Below are 7,627 nucleotides of genomic sequence, written 5' to 3'. Positions count from 1 at the left end.
TATCATGCCGTCCACGAGGTCGGCGACTTCTCCTTCTAGCTCGGAGATCCGATCTTGCATATCGTGGATCTGGATACCACGCTGGATCAGCTAGTAGGTTTGGCCTACCAGGTCTCTTCTTGCTGCCTGGAGGTAACCGTGGGTATCTACAGTCGTCCGGGCGAAGAGAGTCATGGCTCTTCCTTGAAGCTCTATCAACCGGTAGAGAGCGGCCATGCACCGGACGTTGGTGGAGATGGTGACCATGGAGCAGGTGGTGGCCAACACCTCGATGTTCCCGACGCGGTCAAGCTAGGCCGGGTCCAGCCGACTCCTGACGGGGAAGAGACCGATCGGGTCTAGCGTGATCTCCACAGGATGCAACTGACAGAACTGGGTGAGCAACTGAAGGGCGGCGGATTCCCATGTATCTTCCAGAGCGAGACCATAGGCTATTATGCCAAGAGAGGGCCAGTCGGGCCGTGCAAGGGGAGGTGGTACCAACGCTTGCACTTGGCATGTCTGAATGCCCTGTTCCATATATAACCGCCCGGCATACAGGGGCGGGGACTGATACCCAAACCACTTCAGCGTATCCCACAGAATCGCGGGAAACCCCTCGAAATGCAGACACGTTGACTGGAAGGTACCGTCCGCTCCAAAAACAACATGTTCAGGAACAGCCATCTGGAACCAAGAAAACCGAAAACCACGTGAGATAACTCCAAGGATCAGGGGTCGGATAGAGAAGCATACAGGTTTAACCGAGGGTAACTAAGAGAAACTAGAAATCCTTAGATCCAAAAGAACTCCTTTGAACAGGGTTGCTGTTGAGAAAGGAAACCGTACAACCTTTTGGATATGACGCATGCACGGCCTACCGTACTCTTAACCAAAAACAACTGCCCGAACTTCGGGTCTTACGCGGTCAGCGCCGGTGACAAGGCAACAATACGTCTCTCCCTATAATAACTAGTCGGTGCTAGTAACGTCTCCTAACGAACGCGGTTAGCAACCTGCAGAAAAACACCACACACGAACCTTTCATGCCAGCACCCACGAAAGCGTTCCCAAACATTACCGCTCACTATAGGAACGGCACCCATGCGTTTAAGGCTGCATGGACAGCACTCAACCGTGGAAATAGGTTCCTGTCGAATAGAACCATATAACCCTTCGCATACTCGTGATGCGGAATCGGCACACGTATGACAAACGTGGCGAAGCAACCTTGCCGATAGGTTCGTTGGAATCGAACCGTACCAACCTTCGTATGGAACACACATACGGAACCTGCGCACGTATAATAGACGTGGGCGAAAACAACCGCGAAGATAGGGTCCTTTGAATGGAGATCCCTATCAACCTCGCATGCTCGCGATGCGGAACTCGGCACACGTATGATAGACGTGGCGAAGTGCTGGAAGAGTTAGCAAAATAACCAAATACTTATTAGCCACCTAAATCAACCCCGAAATCCCCTAGGGCCTCTCGCACTAAGTCATCCTTAACGATCGTACGAGATTTTCAAAAGTTCCTTGCAACTTTTATCTTTTTAAAGAAGTGTTTAGGGCTCATTGGGTTCTCTGAAATGCTAAACACTGCTCTGATACCAGCTGTGGTGGAACCACCTCGGATTAGATTGATTAAGCAGGGTTAAGCCGCCTAACATGCGACACTCCTGCCTAAACCGAGCTAACACGAAGTGCCATCGGATTTCATCCGATTTAACCACTTAAACAGGATCGAGTTTAGCAAACCCACACGAAGGTGAGTGGTTACAGAGAATACAACAAGTCCATTGAGTTAAACAAGTTTTACACATTTTAGTTCAACCATAAAATCCAACATCAGAGTTTTACAAAATTCAAAAGAACAACAGAGAAAACACTAGCGGAAGACTTCGTCGGGGTCGAATGTCCGGGCGAGGCCAGCCAGAACATCACTGAGTCCTCTCCTCACCGTCCGAGGAGGGGTCCCACTCGACCGTCCAGCCTGGCGGGAGCTGGGGCGGCCAAGCACCAACCAGAGAGGGGTCGGACGCAGCAACTTCACCTGAAAACAGAAGCCACAACAAGGCTGAGCTACTAAGCTCAACAAGACTTAACCGATAGGAGTAAGGACTACTCCTCCTTCTAGACATGCAAGGCTTCTTGGCTGAGGGGTTTGTTGGCCAAAAGCACTGAGTAACCCTAATTCAAGTTTTAGCTCCGGTTCTAGGTTCATTTACCAGTCTAGGTTGTGCAACCTATTCTAAGCAATCATAGAGCCAACAAGATGTGTAGATATAACAACAAACATTGCCATCATCAGATTCCTCATTTACTCAGGGTGACATAGCGATCAAGCAATCTCAAGCTGTGAGAGGCAGACGAATCGATTCGAGTTCTTTAACCATGCATGGTGAACCTAGCCTCACGAAATCCGCGCACCCGGAGGTCGCTTCCTGTGTCGGCCTTCCCCATCAATCCCCTAACCCGTGTCGGGCCCATTTCCTTTGGTGCAAGGTTCCACAGACTCGGCCTCTGCCGTCCTGTGACCACGCTTGCCACCACGTGCGACAACCAGCAGGGGAAACTCCGTTCCAAGAACAATGGGGCGACCACTCACGTCTAGGTTCAATCCGGTACTAGGCTTCCTCATCCCATACTAAGTATGAGGCTAGTACTTTCAAACACTTGATCATGAACACCACCGCTGTCGGGCCTTAGCAAGATTTCATAGACAGACGGGGCGACCATCCGACCACCAAAAAGTTACCAAAACCCTGCCCCATCCATCGTCCTTATAGTTATAACAGGAGAGTAAATCATGCAACTCCTACAACTCGCGAGTGACAGGAAATCACTCGACTTTTACCGTCTCCTAGTTAAGCAATGCAGCTACTCGGTCCAACAGCTAGTGCTCAGATCATGGGTTACCTGAGTCATGCATCTAGGGTTTCACACAACTCCTATGCGTAAATGCACAAGCATGCTATACGGAAGGCATGCGCAAGTTTGGCAAAACACGTAGGATTTCATGCAACCGGGGCTTGCCTTCAAGCAAGGAGGACGGGAACTGCTCGGCTTCGGGGGCGACTTCGGCTTCGGAGGGCAGGAGCTCGGCTACAGCTTCTTCTTCTGGCGCCGGGTGAAGCTCGTAGAAACCGTCGGCGAGGTGCAGCTCTACACGAATGCAATGCAAGGGTTATCTTAGACAGTTATTTCAACAGCAACACTGGCTCGCCTGAGCCCAGAAACTTGCGACAAAGAGCAGGAGGTTATGGTGGTTCGAGAGAGCTGATGATGATCAAGAGGTAAGGGTAGGAAAGGAACTAGTGGTCTGATCCTTGAACTAGAGGATGTGATAACTGGGATCCTTAGACGCAAGCGCTGAAGGGTTCCCAGGTTTTACACATACACCCTCGAGTTGAAGAAAAATATCACAGCCAAGCCCTCGGGCGAGGCGGATAAGGGTCGGCGGAACAAACAGGGTCGGGCGAGACGGAACTGGGGTCGGGCGGATAGGAGGGGTCGGGCGAGGCGGACTTAGGGTCGGCAACTCACCTTCTTCCTGAAAGGAAAGCTTGGGGTCGGGAAGAAGCGAACTTGGGCGGAGGGACTATAGCTTCGAGCAAGGGCTACAACTGGCAATGCTACGGCGGCGGCGCTGCTTCTTGTGGATCACAAGAGAGCTCTTACGCAGCACGGAGGAGCAAGCTGCTGGGTGACTTGGAGGAACTGAGAGGGAACTGGGAGAAGAACTTCTCAAGAACTGGGTGGGTGGCGCTAGGAGCTTGAGTAGGGAGCTAGAGAAAGCTGAAGGCAACAAAGGCGGAGGGAACTCCGGCGATGGGGCATTCCTTTTATAGCTGCTGGAGCAGGGAAAAGGAAACGGCGCGGAGAGAGAGAAGGGAGCGGCGCGAAGGCTGGGGAGAAGCAATGGAGTGCTCTGCCGTGGTGGTGATTGAGCAAGGAGGGCGGTGCTGCAGAACTCCGGGGGTGACGCCAGCGATCATTGCGTTCTGCCGTCAGGGCGGCGTAGGAGCGGGTAGACTGGTGGTTGAGGTTTGGCGGCAAGCGGGCATCGTCGTGCGGAAGAGGTGATAGAAGCGACCGGTTTAACGGCGCTAGAATCGAGGGCGCACAGGTGAGAAGACAGGCGGACGCGGGCGCGGGGAGAGCGCGGAACAACAGATTGTCGGGCGGCTTCTGACAGAGCGGGGAAAGGAACTGTCGCGGCCGCGGTCGGGGTTGGCGGTGGAGGAATCGTCGTGTAGCGACGACCGGACGGCGCAACTGTGGCTGAAGGGACGGAAAAGACGGGCGACATCAGGCTCTGGGGCCGGGATCTGGTGGCGTGATGATGGGCGCGGGAGGCGAGGCTCTACAGAAAGGGGTGCAGAGGGCTTCCGCTGCCATTGGGGAAAAGGGGCGCGGGAACCCACTCTGTTGCTTGCCAGAGACAAAACTGAGCGGCAGCGTCGGAGAAGACGAGCCACGCAGCAGGAAGACTCCGAGGCGGCCATGCAAACTCGAGTGCGGCTGTCGCGGAGGATCTGAAAAGATCTCATGGGTCCACGGGTGGATAGATCGGATGGGTGAGGAAGATCAGCAGGATCCGACGGTGGGCTGAGCTCGCTGGGGTCGGAAAAGGAGCGAAGCGGGAAGGGGTTGGATCCAGGGGTCGGGACCTGGCGGAAAACTGAGCACTTAGGTGCGGTCAAGCAAGACAGCTGACTAAGGTTGAGGGCTGCGATCAAGACTAACTGGAAAGGATTAGGGGTCGGTTGTTACAGATCCGTTAGAGGAAAAGTGAATAGGATGGACCAAAATGTTCGATCCTTTGTTGGAAAAATGGTTTGAATTGGTTTGAATTTTGGTAAGGTAAGCAAGGATTTCCTTGGTTTTGAGAGAGAGCCAAATAGGATTACATTATTTGTTAATGTTCATCTCATATTAATTTTCAACCTTCAAAAAAACTGATGCACTATTCTAACTACAATCACATTAAATGAAACATAAAATTTGATCCATCTTGTCCTCTCGAGCTATGTGAGTTGGAGAACAACATAGCTAAGATAAATGATTTAATTAATCTCCCTAGGAAAAGCTTGGAACTCTTGGAAAAATCATGCAATTCGGTTGGTAAAGTGACAATACATCATCGGCACAATGATCAAAAATAGTGATTCTTGGCGAAGTAGAAACGTAAGATCCATTGTCGAAAAAGTAAATAGGACGGACTAAACTTTTCGTCATAGATTGATTTTCAACCACTCAAAAAACCAATTACGGAAGATAGTCATTTGTTTCTAAATACACAAGACAAGATAGCCATTGTTGCTAGTACTTGGTACGAGAGAGTCCGTTCATGCACATTCAACGGGAAACATTGACTTTTTTGCTGTAGTGCGGTGCGGTGGGATAAGAATAGAAAAATCACTTGACAAGACATGGCAAGGCAGGCTATGATGCAGCATCATGACCAAGGAAAACCAAAGCACCAAGGAAGATGAATAGATTCTTGCTGATGTCCCATCACAAAGCAAACATAGTAGGAAAACAGGGGATTGATCTTCGCACTAGAAAATAGAGGATTTTCCTACTAGATTCACAGACCTCCTATGTACATGCAAAAGAAAACTGTCCATTGATCTTTCCATCTAAAAGAACACCTATGTACATGCAAAAGAAAACCCCAAATCGGAGTAATCTAGGATGACCCCTCTGAGGAGTTCCCCGATGACTCTGGCATGGGGCCGACAATGGTGGGTGCCGCGGGAGTGACATTTCCAGGACCGGCATTGGAGGGACCAGAGTCGACATTGAAGTCCACCCACCTCCTCTTCCTAGCCATCTCCGAGTCCACCTCCACCTCCTCCCTTCTCTTCTTGGCAGCTTTCTTCTTGGCCCTCTCTTCCTCCCTTCTCTTCTTAGCAGCCCGCTTCTTGGCCCTCTCCTCCACCACAATCTCCACCAATGCCACTTCCACCACCTGCACCGCAGCCGCCTCTGCTCGCTTCCACTTCTTGGTAGGTCACTGTCATCGCTTCCTCCTCTACCACCTCCATCGTCGCTTCCTCATCCTCCTCGTCCAAGTTCTCTTCAACGTAGGTCTCATCGTTGTCCTCCTCCTCCTCCTTCTTCTCGTACTCGGTCTCCTCATCGTAGGAGTACCTGGGAGACTCAGGTACAATGGAGAGCTCATATGAGGGGTCGGACTCATCATACGGTGGCCCACGATCCTTGATAGGGCCAACATCCTCGTCGGAGGAGTAGTTGGAACAAGGAGAAGAAGCAATCGGAGAAGAAGCCATGGTAGTTTTCTAGAGGAAGAGAGTGGAGGCAAGGCAATGGAGGGGTTGGTTAGCATAGGAGAAGGGTACCAATACATTAATGGCTCTTAGTTGCCAAGGGAAAGCCGAAGGGTTGCATCGGGAGTTGGGGGATGAAAAATGGTAAGAGGTTAATCGATCTCTAATAATGTAGCAGCCTTTTGCAAGTGAATAACATTGAAATCTCAGCGAATTCTGGTAGAGAAATAAAGAACTAAACTTAATTTGCAAGTACTAGAACATGGAGAGATAAACGATTGACAGCATTGCAAAGATAAACGATCTACATAATCTCCCTAGGGTTGCCCAGGGACTCACAGTCACCCTCGAAGATGTTGAAGCGACTGATGTGGTGGAAGATGATGACCTCTTTCCACCACTGCCAGGTGTGATCGTGAAGGCAGTCAACATCCTGGGAGGATGGAAGTACGACAAAGACAAGCTTGGAGGTAGTGTCGTGTGCCATCTTGAAGTTGTGATGGCCTAACGAAGCGCTGATGTAGACTGACATGGTGAGCCAAGGAGCCTGGTGGTGCTGCTTGGTGACATAAGCTGCCACCACCCGATCAACAACAACATTCCAGACACCAAGGTGGAGCAGCATAGCCTGGGTGATGGTGAGTTCCAGTAGCGGAGTTGGAGTATCCATGTCTACGATCCTGAAATGCACATAGAAATTAGTTTGATCAAAGAGGGGTCAGGGTTGAATGTACATACAAATTGATACAGAGATAAGGGAGGGAGCATTGTAGTTGCGCCGAGAGGAGGAGATGCAGAAGAGTTTTCTTGCACCAATAGGAGGAGATGCAGAAGGGTTTTCTTGTGCTTGAGGCTAGCTGAAGAAGAAGTGGAGGGCTATCACATTTATAACAAAACCACCGCTACTTCACCAGGCAAGTCTCCCAAAACAACCGTCACTAGAACAACTTTTGGTTGCCACGTTGATTTTAGGGTCAAAATAAGATTTTGTTAAGAAACTAGATTTTCTGCGAATATATTTTGTATGAGACCGGACATTTTCGGTCACGTCTTACTGGAGTAGCAGAGACACTTGCGTTTCTTGGCAAGGTGAGGACGTATTTTACGGTTTAGGAAAAGTGAATAGGCCGGACTAACATTTTCAATCCTTTGTTGGCAAAAATATGTTTGGCTTGAATTTGGGCAAGGTGAGCAAGGATTTCTTAGCTTTTGAGAGAGAGCCAAATAGGATCACATTATTTGTTAATAATCGTCCCATATTGACTTTCAACCTTGCCAAATAGGGTTTTCTTGCACCGAGAGGAGATGCCCAAGGGTTTTCTTGCGCTTGAGGCCGGTTGAAGAAGAACA

The sequence above is a fragment of the Setaria viridis genome, chromosome 1 (assembly GCF_005286985.2).
Source record: "Setaria viridis chromosome 1, Setaria_viridis_v4.0, whole genome shotgun sequence".
NCBI lineage: Eukaryota > Viridiplantae > Streptophyta > Magnoliopsida > Poales > Poaceae > Setaria > Setaria viridis.
Note: the sequence above shows the minus strand (reverse complement) of the source record.